Source organism: Ranitomeya variabilis, chromosome 4, assembly GCF_051348905.1.
Source record: "Ranitomeya variabilis isolate aRanVar5 chromosome 4, aRanVar5.hap1, whole genome shotgun sequence".
Lineage (NCBI taxonomy): Eukaryota > Metazoa > Chordata > Amphibia > Anura > Dendrobatidae > Ranitomeya > Ranitomeya variabilis.
In genome coordinates this window covers 277,012,464-277,028,581 of record NC_135235.1, presented here as the reverse complement: position 1 = coordinate 277,028,581, position 16,118 = coordinate 277,012,464, and the positions used below count along the sequence as shown (strand labels likewise).

Below are 16,118 nucleotides of genomic sequence, written 5' to 3'. Positions count from 1 at the left end.
TCTAATCTAAAAAAAATACTTCTTCATAATTTCATGTAAAGACATAAATCCCTGGACCAAGAAACAACTATGTCCTGTAATTTTATACCTCTAACGTACATTTTTTCTTACAGAGAACATTCCTAGACCATTTCAAAATGATTGAGAAGGCAACTGGAGATTACAAATCACCCAAGTGGGATGTATCCTGGCACAACTTCATTGAACGTGAAGATGGACAAATGAGGAGGCTTCTGCTCCAGCTTCTGACCAACACTTAGATTTAGAAAGAACTCGATGGACTGGAAAAATCAGTGGTTGGATCTGGGAACTGACTAGGGGGGTTGGAGACTGAATGGACACCAAGATAGGAGACTTACTCATTCAACACATTTTGGAGTTGGCTCAACTTCTTCCTTGGGTCCTCAGGTTTCAAAGTCGGTTTTATCCATTTCTCAAGTACCTGAGGAAGGAGTTGAGCCAGCTCCGAAACGCGAATGAATCTCCTATCTTGATGCATGATCAGTCTCCGACCCTCTTTGACAGTGCTCAGATTCAATATCTCCTTTTTCCAATTCTTCCTTTTTCAAATGTTGTAATGAATCAACCATAAAATTTTACTTCAGCAGCAAGTTTCATAGGTTATCTTCTCAAGTATGAAACCTTATTTCTTCTACACATTGTGAATGCATTCTTGCTTTCATCTTTATTGCCAGCGCTAACTCAAATTTTCCCTTTTTTTACCAATAAGTAAAACAAACTTTATTAATTTGGTCAAAAATGACTTCTTTGGCGAAACATTATTGGAACAAAAGGTTACCAAGGTCTTTTATTAGCAAGAATTAAGTAGTTTGCAGAGGGTTTCCTATGATCAAAAACACCAAAAGCCAAAGAAAACTCCAATGAAGCCCTAAAAAGGTCAACGATTAATCAGGATTCATAAAGACTAGAGATGAGCAAACCCGAAACTGTAAAGTTCAGGGTTCGTACCAGACACCCAGGGTCTGGTGCTGAATTTTCGAACATCAACTTATCCTGGAAGTCTATCTTAGTGCTCCGCATTTGGATGGAGAGAGAGATTCTATGGGGGTACTCTGCTTCTTTTAGTAACCCCCTAGCCCTTACTATGACCATTTTTCAGTGCCAAAGTTCAGGTCCATATTGACTTTTATGGTGTTTGGGTTAAACTTCAGTAGAGTTCTGGTACTCGAACCAAACTTTGAACTAAAGTTTGGTCGAACCCAACGAACACAATCAACCACAGGTCATCCCTACTAAAGATGCTTAATAAAAATAAATACATTAAAAAAACAAAGCCATGATGGCTGAATAATAAAATCCATAAATATAATCGAAATTGAGCCTACCATACCAAAACTTTTTTTATAGACCTTTTCATTATTCATTATTCAGTAGTCATCTTTTTTTAAATACTCCAGGAAGTACAGTACAGACCAAAAGTTTGGACACACCTTCTCATTTAAAGGTTTTTTGTATTTTCATGACTATGAAAATTGTACATTCACACTGAAGGCATCAAAACTATGAATTAACACATGTGGAATTATATACTTAACAAAAAAGTGTGAAACAACTGAAATTATGTCTTATATTCTAGGTTCTTCAAAATATCCACCTTTTGCTTTGATGACTGCTTTGCACACTCTTGGCATTCTCTTGATGAGATTCAAGAGGTAGTCACCGGGAATGGTTCTCAATTCACAGGTGTGCCCTGTCATAAGTCCCTTAAGTGGGATTTAGCCTTATAAATGGGGTTGGGACCATCAGTTGTGTTGTTCAGGAGTCTGGTGGATACACAGCTGATAGTCTACTGAATAGACTGTTAGAATTTGTATTATGGCAAGAAAAAAGCAGCTAAGTTAAGAAAAACGAGTGGCCATCATTACTTTAAGAAATCAGTCAGAGGTCAATCAGTCTGAAAAATTGGGCAAACTTTGAAAGTGTCCCCAAGTGCAGTGGCAAAAACCATCAAGTGGAAATCTGTGCTTTGGTCTGATGAGTCCAAATTTGAGATCTTTGGCTCCAACCACTGTGTCTTTGTGCGATGAAGAAAAGGTGAACGGATGGACTCTTCATGCCTGGTTCCCATAGTGAAGCATGGAGGAGGAGGTGTGATGGTGTGGGGGTGCTTTGCTGGTGACACTGTTGGGCATACTGAACCAGCATGGCTACCACAGCATCCTGCAGCAGCATGCTATTCCATCTGGTTTGCATTTAGTTGGACCATCATTTATTTTTCAACAGGACAATGACCCCAAACACACCTCTAGGCTGTGTTAAGACTATTTGACCAAGAAGGAGAGTGATGGGGTGCTACGCCAGATGACTTGGCCTCCACAGTCACCAGACCTGAACTCAATCGAGATGGTTTGAGGTGAGCTGGACCACAGAGTGAAGGCAAAAGGGCCAACAAGTGCTAAGCATCTCTGGGAACTCCTTCAAGATTGTTCGAAGACCATTCCCGGTGACTACCTCTTGAAGCTCATCAAGAGAATGCCAAGAGTGTGCAAAGCATTTGGATCGCCCCCATGTTAAGGGCAATGGGGTACTCAGTACCGAGTCCCTCTCGGTTCTGGGGATGTCACGGTGGCCTGACCCGGTCCGTGGCCCTTTTGAGGGGCATCCAATTAAAGGTGTAGTTTGTCTGGTGTTCGTGACGCCACCTGTGGTGTTCGGTCAGGGTGACCGATGCTGCTTAGGGGTCCGCTGGGGTGATGTTATGGCAGCTAGATGGTATACCTTCCCACAGGTGAAGTATGTCCCCAGGGCTTCCCGGATGGTACAGTGGTAATGGTGGACGACGTAAGGTGCAATAAATAACGAGGACACAAAAGTTGCAGTCTCTTTACCTTTTACTGAAGACGTCAGCGTCCACAGTCCAGAGTACCGCTCACATGGCAGGCAGAGTCCGGCCGGTCTGAAGGCAAATCCAGAGTTCTCTTAACCAGGTGGAAATCAGTAGCCTTTCTACTAGCGCCTGTGTGTTGTAGTACTTCCCTGCTGAGCACCACGGGATAGTCCTCACAACTTTCGTAGAAGTTCCTGATGTTCTCTCTCTCTGTCCCCCAGATGGTATGGATAGGACAAACCCGTATGACTGGGATGGTCTGAGGCTTGTTTATAAGGACCCTAGAGAAGCCCCGACCCCAACAATTTGCCACCGTGTCTTCTTAGGTATTTAGGTTGGTCAGCCATCTTGGAATTGACTGTCCTGCCGGTCTCTGAAGTAATGTGTAGAGTCAACTACTCCCTCGGTGTTCCAGCCACCGGCTATGCGCCTCAGAAGGGGGCTGCTGATCTTGGGGCAAAATCCCTCCCGGTGTTTTCTCCTTGTGCTGTGATCTCGTTTCTCACTCACTACAATACACTTCTTTTCGTGTCCTTTCTTAGGATACTGCCGCACGTGGGGCAGGCGCAGCTCCGTGTCTTTCTATCTTGTGCTAGGCCTCTGTCAGGATCCCACCCCTGACAGGGACCCTCTGTCTGCAGCTCAGATGCTCCTCCTTTCTCCCTGTCTGCCTGACAGGTCTTGCCTGGGCAAAGCCCAGACAGCGTCTCTCTAATTTTCTATCCAAACCACCAGTTTTACCCTTCTGTGAGGAGTGCCCTACTAGATAGGAGCATAGCTCCCCCTGGTGGTCTGGAGTGTGAAATGTGTTGTGATGCCGTGATACCTGGAAAGATGAACTCCTTTAGTGCCATAAGACGTAATATCACTCCTCCTGGTGGAAGAATAACATTACTGCAGCAACCAGGACTCTGGGGCACTGCACATTCATCAAAGCAAAAGGTGGCTACTTTGAAGACCCTAGAATATAAGACATAATTTCTGTTGTTTCACACTTTTTTGTTAAGTATATAATTCCACATGTGTTAATTCATAGTTTTGATGCCTTCAGTGTGAATGTACAATTTTCATAGTCATGAAAATACAGAAAAATCTTTAAATGAGAAGCTGTGTCCAAACATTTGGTCTGTACTGTACATCCATCTAAATAACAGCTATTTACTAAACATATGTTTTAACCTGCAAAGTGCTGACAAGTCACAAATAGGGTTGAGCGAAACGGGTCGGCCATTTTCAGAAGTTGCCGACTTTTGGCAAAGTCGGGTTTCATGAAACCCGACCCGACCCCTGTGTGGGGTCGGCCATGAGGTCGGCGATCTTCTGAATCTGGTATCGGAATTCCGATACCGAGTTCCGATATGTTTGCGATATCGGAAATCGGTATCGGAATCCACATTTAAGTGTAAAATAAAGAATTAAAATAAAAAATATTGATATACTCACCTCTCTAACGCAGCCTGGACATCGCCGCTGGTAACCGGCATCTTCCGTTCCTAAGAATGGCGCTTGAAAGACCTTTCGATGATGTCACGGCTTGTGATTGGTCGCGGCCGCCCACGTGACCGCTCAGCGACCAATCACAAAGCCGTGACATAATTTTCAGGTCCTAAATTCCTCATTCTAGGAATTTAGGCCATGAGAATTACGTCACGGCTTTTGATTGGTCGCTGAGCGGTCACGTGGGCCGCCGCGACCAATCACAAGCCGTGACGTCATCGAAAGGTCCTTCACGCGCTCATTCTTAAGAAGGAAGGCTGCCGGAAAGAAGCAGGGCACGTCCGAGGGTGAGTATATACCTAATAGGAATATACTCACCCTCGGCTTCTTTCCGGCAGCCTTCCTTCTTAAGAATGAGCGCATGAAGGACCTTTCGATGACGTCACTGCTTGTGATTGGTTGCGGCGGCCCACGTGACCGCTCAGCGACCAATCAAAAGCCGTGATGTAATTCTCATGGCCTAAATTCCTAGAATGAGGAATTTAGGACCTGAAAATTACGTCACGGCTTTGTGATTGGTCGCTGAGTGGTCACGTGGGCGGCCGCGACCAATCACAAGCCGTGACGTCATCGAAAGGTCTTTCAAGCGCCATTCTTAGGAACGGAAGATGCCGGTTACCAGCGGCGATGTCCAGGCTGCGTCAGAGAGGTGAGTATATCAATATTTTTTATTTTAATTATTTATTTTACACTTAAATATGGATCCCAGGGCCTGAAGGAGAGTTTCCTCTCCTTCAGACCCTGGGAACCATAGTATCCCATTGCACTGCATTGGGTTTCGTGTTTCGGCCGACCCCGACCCCGACTTTTTTATAGGATCGGCCGATTTCACTTGACCCGACTTTTGAGAAAGTCGGGTTTCGTGAAACCCGACCCGATCCTATAAAAATAAAAGTCGCTCAACCCTAGTCACAAACTTTTTATTTTTCTTTCTTTACATGTACTTGAACTTTTGTGTTTATTTTAAGCTTCACAAATAACAAAATAAGTCATAATACAAGTCTTTCTTTTTTTCACTCTGGCTGCCATATATTTTTGAAGTGCAATTTTACATCTAAATTACAGTTAGAAAGTTACTTTGCTCTTCGGCTACTTGTTCCAAGTTCCGGAGAGTTAAGTTTCGAAGCTTACTTTTGTGTGTTAATTAAATGAAAATCTCTTAGAAAGCTTAAAATATGAATAGGGGAATAAATTGCACCAGATTTGTACAAAGCTGCTATTTGGGGGCACAGCTGGTCAGTTTCTGCATAAATGGTTGTAGTGTTTAACAAACGGTTCTTTAGAGGTCATTTAGTCCTGCCTGGCACTTAACTGCCTGACTCGTTCCTTATGTACCCACCTTGACAACTGTGATTTTGAAACAGAAAGAGGTTAATGGTTCTCAAACGAAATGTCTTTGTAGTGTGCATCAAGAGCTGCCCTAATTGCATTCTTAGTACATTCCTTATTACAATTATATAACGAAATATGGCTTTTAAGGTCGAAAAAAGTGTTTTTGTTGTCACTACACTCGGAGAGTTGCAGACAGTTTGAAAAGCAAGAAATTGTGTTAACGGCTTATTATTTTAGTCCAGAGAGACAAAAAAAAAAGTATTTCAGATGTCAAAGGAATTTACAGTATTTACCTGATTTAAAAGAAAGATGTACATTCAAAGAAAGAACAAAGAGCTGTGAGTTGAATAACAGGAAAGTTATTTTGGTTGATTTTTTTTTTATTTCTTTAGTGCACATTGCAGTGTTGTGTGATGAAAAACTAGACATTTCGATATAACTTATGTAGATGTTGCAGTCGCCATGATGGTTGAGCTGCTACCTATTTGCGGTTTCCAGTACCTCTGCCACCTGTTTGTCGTTTCCAGGACATTTCATATCTGCCTGCGCTTCCAGTACCTCTACTACCTGACTGTGGTCTCCCGGATGTCTCTTTTCTGCCTGCAGCTTCCAATGCCTCTGCTACCTGTTTGCTATTTCATTACCTCTGCTGTCTGTCTACGGTCCTCTAGGCTCAAGGGTCCATGCTCAATGTTAACGTTTTCACCAAATATAGCCATGTCAGACTCTATTATAGGGTGCCTCAACGTAACAACATATGGCATTACTGGAAACCCCTATGTCCTTGTAATATATGTATTGGCACACATCTTCACACTGAATTTTATTAATTCTGCCATGTGTATAAAGACTACCTTCATCGAACTTTGTCTTTTCTAAACATGCAACTGGATTTTCGGCAAACCCCACACGAAGTTGCAAGCCATCTCAAGCTATCAGAACACCACAGAATCCAATTTAAACAGTGCAAAGCCCACTCAATTATTACTTTCTATTGAAACTCCAGATTTTCCTCATCTCGTCTCATCACTGTGTAGAAACATCACCTACGCTGACAGGTTAATTTGCTCCATAATAAGAAAGCAACCTCTTTATGGTCTGGCAAACACAATGAATATGTCTGAAAAACTCATTGATTCAGGTGACTGAATATGAATTGTGTAAGCTTCCTACAGATGTAAAAATACCTGTTATGTATCATCATACATAGCGCTAATTTGAACTTGAATAAGTTAAAATTAGATATGGCTCTAATTAAGCTTCATTAACTGTTATAACAACTCTTCAAAGATAATCTATATAATTATTTTAATCAATGAACTAATAAGTAGAAAAAAATGATATATTTGGCATACTTAATTTTAGTGTTTCATGGATTATTTACAAATAGCTGGAGCATGGGTCGGTGTGGTGTTTCCTGGATGTCAATGGTTGATACTCATGACTTTCAAAATAAGTCACAAATTGTTTAATCGTCCCCTCCAAAATTTTTAACCACAAGGAAAAATAAAAGTAGTACAGTTCAAATCATAATATGATTACAAAATACAATATATGTAGTGTTAGTTGAACCTTGTTGTCTTCAACGTGAAAATCGCAACAGGTTCCCCAACTTTCATGGCTCTTAAATAGTATTAATTTTCCTACACCTAGTAAAGTTCTGCTCTTGTTCCCTTTAAGAGATAGGACAAACCAATCAACAATAAAAACATGATGTGAAAGTCTACCAAATAACTAAATTGCACTAAACTGTAATGAAAAGATCTTAAAGTAAGCACAAAAGAACAATAGTACTAAAATAAAATTAAACAAATCTTAGAATATATTATGCTTGCCTACTAGTGATGAGTGAGTGTGCTTCATTACTCAAATTTTCCGAGCATGCTCGTAGATTATGTTTGTTTTCCCCGCAGCTGCATGATTTACAGCTGCTAGACAGCCTGAATACATGTGGGGATTCCCTAACAAACAGGCAATCCCTGCATGCATGCAGGCTGTCTAGAACATCATTTACCTAAAAAAAAAGTTAAAAGACAAAAAAATTGACATAATGTGGTGTGGATGAATGTAAAATTTGATGAATAAATCATGGCAAAAAAAATTGTTTGCAACATGAACACTCTGTGTAACTTAAGTGTCACTTAGTCGTCTAAATGTTGTGGGAATTTTCTTTAGTATTTTTAAAAAACTATTATCCCTCCTCACAAAAAGGATTCCAACAAATATGTAAAAACTGAACCAGCACACCATCTCTGACTGACACTAATTTTAGATTATTTCCTCTGTAATAAATATTGTGCTGCTTTTCTAGGGCATGAAAAACTACAAAGAAAAAGTAGCAAACAATGCATATCTGAATAACATATGTCAATTATTAGTTTACATATAAAAAGACAAATTTAAAAATGAGTCACATGATAGACAAAGAGTATCACCGGAGGGAAGATCAAACAGTTATATGAAAAAGTTTGGGCACCCCTATTAATCTTAAGCTTAATGTTTTATAAAAATAGTTTTTTTTGCAACAGCTATTTCAGTTTTATATATCTAATAACTGTTGGACACAGTAATGTTTCTGCCTTGAAATGAGGTTTATTGTACTAACAGAAAATGTGCAATCTGCATACAAACAAAATTTGACAGGTGCATAACTATGGGCACCTCACCAGAAAAGTGACATTAATATTTAGCCGATCCTCCATTTGCAAAAATAACAGCCTCTAGTCGCTTCCTGTAGCTTTTAATGAGTTCCTGGATCCTGGATGAAGGTATTTTTGACCATTCCTCTTTACAAAACAATTCCAGTTCAGTTAAGTTTGATGGTCGCCGAGCATGGACAGCCCTCTTCAAATGATCCCACAGAGGTTCAATGATATTCAGGTCTGGGGACTGGGATGGCCATTCCAGAACAGTGTAATTGTTTCTCTGCATGAATGCCTGAGTAGATTTGGAGCGGTGTTTTGGATCATTGTCTTGCTGAAAGATCCATCCCCTGCGTAACTTCAACTTTGTCACTGATTCATGAACATTATTGTCAAGAATCTGCTGATACTGAAAGGAATCCATGCGTCCCTCAACTTTAACAAGATTCCCGGTGCCGGCATTGGCCACACAGCCCCAAAGCATGATGGAACCTCCACCAAATTTTACTGTGGGTAGCAAGTGTTTTCTTGGAATGCTGTGTTTTTTTGCTGCCATGCATAACGCCTTTTTGTATGACCAAACAACTCAATTTTGGTTTCATCAGTCCACAGGACCTTCTTCCAAAAAGAAATTGGCTTCTCCACATGTGCTTTTGCATACCTCAGCCGACTCTGTTTGTGGCGTGCTTGCAGAAACGGCTTCTTTCACATCACTCTCCCATACAGCTTCTCCTTGTGCAAAGTGTGTTGTATAGTTGACCGATTCACAGTGACACCATCCGCAGCAAGTTGATGCTGCAGCTCTCTGGAGGTGGTCTGAGGATTGTCCTTGACTGATCTCACCCTTCTTCTTCTCTGCCTTTCTGATGTTTTTCTTGGCCTGCCACTTCTGGCCTTAACAAGAACTGTACCTGTGTTCTTCCATTTCTTTACTATGTTCCTCACAGTGGAAATTGACAGGTTGCATCTCTGAAACAGCTTTTTGTATCCTTCCCCTGAACAACTATGTTGAATAATCTTTGTTTTCAGATCATTTGACAGTTGTTTTGAGGAGCCCATGAGGCCACTCTTCAGAGGAGATTCAAACAGGAGAACAACTTGCAAGTGGCCACTTTAAGTAGCTTTTCTCATGATTGCATACACCTGGCTATGAAGTTCAAAGCTCAATGAGGTTACAAAACCAAAAAAAGTGCTTTAGTAAGTAAGTAAAAAGTAGGTAGGAGTATTTAAAACAAGAAAATGATAGGGGTGCCCATACTTATGCACCTGTCAAATTTTGTTTGAATGCAGATTGCACATTTTCTGTTAGTACAATAAACCTCATTTCAAGGCAGAAACATTACTGTGTCCAACAGTTATTAGATATATGAAACTGAAATAGCTGTTGCAAAAAAAAACAATTTTTATAAAACATTAAGCTTAAGATTAATAGGGGTGCCCAAACTTTTTCATATAACTGTAATTATGATGGCAAGATCAGATACAATAAGACTTTGTAAATAATTGTAAATAATATAATAATAATGCAGGATAATTTACAATATATAGATAATGCAAAGATAAATAATCAAAAGAATACATGCAAGTTCAATGAATAAATTGATTGTATATCAAAATATGGTATGGAATTAATCTCCTTGTGACAGAGCCAATTTGGTACTTGACTGAGACAATTTTTACCATTCTGACCACTGTCACTTTATGAGGCTATAACTCTGGAACGCTTCAACGGATCCTGCTGATTCTGAGAATGTTTTCTCGTGACATATTGTACTTCATGTTAGAGGTAAAATTTCTTCGATATGACTTGAATTTATTTATAAAAAATGGAAATTTAACAACTATTTTGAAAATTTTGCAATTTTCAAACTTTTAATGTTTGTGCCCTTAAATCAGAGAGTCATATCGTACAAAATAGTTAATAAATTAAATTTCCCACATGTGTACTTTACATCAGCACAATTTTGGAAACACATTTTGTTTTATTAGGATGTTATAAGGATTAAACTTTGACCAGCAAATTTTCATTTTTCCCACAAAATTTACAAAACCATTTTTTTCAGGACCACGTCACATTTGAGGGGGGAGTGGGGGTCAATATAACAGAAAATACTAAAAAGTGACACCATTCTAATAACTTCAACCTTCATGGTGTGCAAAACCACATTTAAGAAGTTTATTAACCCTTCTTGGAAACAATTTTTTTTATTTTCACAAGGGTATCAGGAGAAAATGGACCACAAAATTTGTTGTGCAATTTCTCCGGAGTACGCCGATACCCCATATGTGGAGGAAACCCTAATCATAACCCCCCGAAGAAGCTTACACAAAACATGCCTTGCGGTTGCTGTGTCTCATTGCCAGGTAAATACAATAGGCACTTTGCCCTTATTTGTCTAGATGCTTACTCATATGGGAATCTCTGCAGCATGAGTGACTACTGGGTGAATACAGAATAGATCCTATTTCCTCTGATTTAGGGGCTTATTATATCGATTGAACTGTTGGTCTAATCGATTACAGCACTGTTATTTTACTTAGGATATTTCCATGTTATTTTGAGCGTTTGACTGTAGTACTTAATCATTATTACTTTTACATTTTTGCTACATCAGTTTTTTGTTCCACCGTCTATTTTATACTTCATGATTTACTCTGTAGCCCCTATGCTGTATGTTGTTGTCCATATGTTGTGTAGCCTATAGACCATCTGTATTCCTGGCCATGTGACACTCTATGATTCTTCTCTTTATTTCATCGTTTATTACTAGTGTTGAGCATTCCGATACCGCAAGTATCGGGTATCGGCCGATACTTGCGGTATCGGAATTCCGATACCGGGATTCCGATACTTGCCGCGTATCGGATACCGGAATCGGAAGTTCCCAGATTCAAACTGCAAGAAATCAGCCAATGAGACTGATTCCAAGTGTGGGCACATCATGTTCAGCATGGAGGGCATGAAACTACTGGCAAGGCTGTGATTGGCTGCTGAAATGATGTCATGATGCAGTTTAAAAGTCGCTGGCGCCATTTTGCGATCACTCTGCTGTGAATTCAGTTAGTGACAGGACGCTGTTTGCTGACTGAGGGCCAGTTTAGAGATAGCGATTTGCTTCTTTGTGCTTTTCCAAGGCTAATTTAGCAACCGCTGTGTTCACCTACTATTCACCTTGCTTTTGCCTTGCAGCGCTGTTTTCACAGCGATCTGCAAGGTCTGTGTGTGTGTGTGTGAGTGCAGCCCACTCTCTAGTCTGAGTGCAGCCACATAGGCCATCCATAGCTGGTTGTATTCAGTTCAGGGAGGGTGGTTCATTGCCTCATACTGTTCTTTTTTTTTTTTTTCAAGTAGTGTAGTTTGCTGCTAATTTTTTCAATAAAATCCTATTAGTGTCTTTCCACCCGTCTCCAGCTAATTTGTGGAAAAACACTACATAGGATAACCTAGAGGAGGGTTTTTGGGCCTTGCAGCGCCGTTTACGGTTGTCTGCACGGTCTCCGTGTGACTGCAGCTCGCCCTGTAGTCTGTGAGCAGCCATAGCCTGGTTGTCTCCAGCTCAGGGTTCTTCACTGCGTCATACCGTAAAATCAATTTTCCTTTTCTTTTAAGTAGTGTAGTTTGCTGCTAATTTTTTCAAAAAAATCCTATTAGTGTCTTTCCACCCGTCTCCAGCTAATTTGTGGAAAAACACTACATAGGATAACGTAGAGGAGGGTTTTTGGGCCTTGCAGCGCCGTTTACGGCTGTCTGCACGGTCTCCGTGTGACTGCAGCTCGCCCTGTAGTCTGTGAGCAGCCATAGCCTGGTTGTCTCCAGCCCAGGGTTCTTCACTGCGTCATACCGTAAAATCAATTTAACTTTTCTTTTAAGTAGTGTAGTCTGCGGCTAATTTTTTTTTAAAAATCCTATTAGTGTCTTTCCACCCGTCTCCAGCTAATTTGTGGAAAAACACTACATAGGATAACGTAGAGGAGGGTTTTTGGGCCTTGCAGCGCCGTTTACGGCTGTCTGCACAGTCTCCGTGTGACTGCAGCTTGCCCTGTAGTCTGTGAGCAGCCATAGCCTGGTTGTCTCCAGCCCAGGGTTCTTCACTGCGTCATACCGTAAAATCAATTTTCCTTTTCTTTTAAGTAGTGTAGTCTGCTGCTAATTTTTTCAAAAAAATCCTATTAGTGTCTTTCCACCCGTCTCCAGCTAATTTGTGGAAAAACACTACATAGGATAACGTAGAGGAGGGTTTTTGGGCCTTGCAGCGCCGTTTACGGCTGTCTGCACGGTCTCCGTGTGACTGCAGCTCCCTCTGTTGTCAGTTCAGCCCCCAAAAAATAAATAAATAATAAAGTTCACCAAACACACCTGTGACACCACTTTACATTTGTGTAGGCCACATTAGCTCATATTAAAGTCTAGTCCACACTTTAGAAAATTAGTGTTTCTTATACCTGTTCAGGAATAAGCACACAAAGCCGTTAGTACTTTTTCTGCTTATCTTTATCAGTCAACCAAGATGAAGAAGGCAGTGAGTAAGGCACGTGGGCGTGGGCGCGGAGCAGGGAGGGGACGTGGGGATTCTGTGCCTGCTGCGGGCACCGGTGACTCATCAGCACCCACTTTCACCAGGGAACAGTCATTCATGCGTAGCTTTATCGCAGAGCGCCGTACACCGCTGCTGCGTGAAGACCAAATTGAAGCCGTTGTCGGATGGATGGCAGCTAATGCATCAACTTCAATTAGTGCCACATCCTCTCAGACACAGAGCACTGGAGAGCAGCCATCTGTCTCTTCACCACCTGCCAAATTGCCCAGTGTTATGACCCCAATGGCAGAGCGTCTCAGGAATAATGCTAAGTCTGTAAATACAGAAAACCAGCTCATAGGGCAGTGGTAACTGGGCTGACCATATAACTAATCCTAGCACCACAAATACCAGCAGCCGGGGAACGTTCCTACGTTGATCCTAGACGTCTCGCGCCAGCCGGAGAGCTAACTACCCCTAGAAGGGAAAAGAAAGACCTTTCTTGCCTCCAGAGGAAATACCCCGAAATTTGGATAGAAGCCCCCCACAAATAATAACGGTGAGGTAAGAGGAAAAGACAAACATAAGAATGAGCTAGGAATTTAGCAAAGAGAGGCCCACTAGCTAATAGCAGAATATAGAAAGATAACTTATATGGTCAGCAAAAAATCCTATCAAAAATATCCACACTGGAAATTCAAGAACCCCCGAACCGTCTAACGGCCCGGGGGGAGAACACCAGCCCCCTAGAGCTTCCAGCAAGGACAGGAATCACATTTAGTACAAGCTGGACAAAAATGATAGCAAACAAATAACCCAAAAAACAAAGAAGCAAGACTTAGCTTAGTTTTGCACGAACCAGGACCAGCAAACAGGAGCAAACAGAATGTGTCTGATAACACCGACGCCAGGCACCGGACCAAGGCCCCAGGAAGTCCACACAACAACACCCCTGAAGCAACGACCCAGCCGGGAGCAAACCGAGGGAAGGAAACCCCAGAGCCACACCACCAGCAACCACAAGAGGGAGCCAAAAAAGTCCAACCCACAACAGTACCCCCCCCTTAAGGAGGGGTCACAGAACCCTCACCAAGACCCCCAGGGCGATCAGGATGAGCAGCGTGAAAGGCACGAACTAAATCGGCCGCATGCACATCAGAGGCAACCACCCAGGAATTATCCTCCTGACCATAACCCTTCCACTTGACCAAATACTGAAGCCTCCGCCTGGAGAGACGAGAATCCAAGATCTTCTCCACCACGTACTCCAACTCGCCCTCAACCAACACCGGAGCAGGAGGCTCAGCAGAAGGAACCACAGGCACAACGTAGCGTCGTAACAAAGACCTATGGAACACGTTGTGAATGGCAAACGAAGCCGGCAGATCCAAGCGAAAGGACACTGGATTAAGGATTTCCAATATCTTGTAAGGACCGATAAAGCGAGGCTTAAATTTAGTAGAGGAGACCTTCATAGGAACAAATCGAGAAGACAGCCACACCAAATCCCCAACATGAAGTCGGGGACCCACACCGCGGCGGCGGTTGGCAAAACGCTGAGCCTTCTCCTGTGACAATTTTAAATTGTCCACCACATGATTCCAGATCTGCTGCAACCTATCCACCACAGAATCCACCCCAGGACAGTCAGAAGGCTCCACATGTCCCGAGGAAAAACGAGGATGGAAACCAGAGTTGCAGAAAAATGGCGAAACCAAAGTAGCGGAACTAGCCCGATTATTTAGGGCAAACTCAGCCAACGGCAAGAAGGTCACCCAATCATCCTGATCTGCCGAAACAAAACACCTCAAGTAAGCCTCCAGAGTCTGATTAGTTCGCTCAGTTTGTCCATTAGTCTGAGGATGAAAGGCAGACGAGAACGACAAATCAATGCCCATCCTAGCACAAAAGGATCGCCAGAACCTGGAAACAAACTGGGATCCTCTGTCAGACACAATATTCTCAGGAATGCCGTGTAAACGAACCACATTCTGAAGGAACACAGGAACCAGATCGGAAGAGGAAGGCAGCTTAGGCAAAGGCACCAAATGGACCATTTTTGAAAAGCGATCACATACCACCCAGATGACAGACATACCCCGAGACACCGGGAGATCAGAAATGAAATCCATGGAAATATGTGTCCAAGGCCTCTTCGGGACAGGCAAGGGCAAGAGCAACCCGCTGGCACGGGAACAGCAAGGCTTAGCTCGAGCACAAGTCCCACAGGACTGCACAAATGACCGTACATCCCGTGACAAGGAAGGCCACCAAAATGACCTAGCCACCAGATCTCTGGTGCCAAAAATTCCCGGATGACCTGCCAACACCGAGGAATGAACCTCGGAAATGACTCTGCTGGTCCACTTATCAGGAACAAACAGTCTGTCAGGTGGACAAGAGTCAGGTCTACCAGCTTGAAATCTCTGCAACACACGTCGCAAATCAGGAGAAATGGCTGACAAAATAACTCCTTCTTTAAGAATACCAACAGGTTCTGTGACTCCAGGAGAGTCAGGCACAAAGCTCCTTGAAAGAGCATCAGCTTTCACATTCTTTGAACCTGGTAAATACGAGACCACAAAGTCAAAACGGGAGAAAAACAATGACCAGCGGGCCTGTCTAGGATTCAAGCGTTTAGCAGACTCGAGATACATCAAATTTTTGTGATCAGTCAAGACTACCACACGATGCTTAGCACCCTCGAGCCAATGACGCCACTCCTCAAATGCCCACTTCATGGCCAGTAATTCCCGATTGCCAACATCATAATTCCGCTCAGCAGGCGAAAACTTCCTAGAGAAGAAAGCACATGGTCTCATTACCGAGCAACCAGGGCCTCTCTGTGACAAAACGGCCCCTGCCCCAATCTCAGAAGCATCCACCTCGACCTGAAAGGGAAGTGAGACATCAGGCTGGCACAAAACAGGCGCCGAAGTAAACCGGCGCTTGAACTCCTGGAACGCCTCCACGGCTGCAGGAGCCCAGTTAGCAACATCAGAACCTTTCTTGGTCATATCCGTCAAAGGTTTAACAACGCTAGAAAAATTAGCGATAAAACGACGGTAAAAGTTAGCAAAACCCAAGAACTTCTGAAGACTCTTAACTGACGTGGGTTGAGTCCACTCATGAATAGCTCGGACCTTGACTGGGTCCATCTCCACAGCAGAAGGGGAAAAAATAAACCCCAAAAAGGGAACTTTCTGTACTCCAAAGAGACACTTTGAGCCTTTAACAAACAAGGCATTCTCACACAAAACCTGAAACACCATCCTGACCTGC

The 16,118-nt window shown here is 42.5% G+C and overlaps 1 long non-coding RNA gene across 1 annotated transcript in view; it reads left to right on the top strand.

Annotated features, from left to right (window-relative positions):
- LOC143768819 (uncharacterized) overlaps positions 1 to 599 on the top strand; it is a 39,600-nt gene extending 39,001 nt beyond the window's left edge. The window contains exon 3 of the long non-coding RNA XR_013214048.1: positions 114 to 599. This is a non-coding gene — a long non-coding RNA (uncharacterized LOC143768819). The remainder of the gene's footprint in view (positions 1 to 113) is intronic.
- The last annotated feature ends 15,519 nt before the right edge of the window (positions 600 to 16,118 follow it).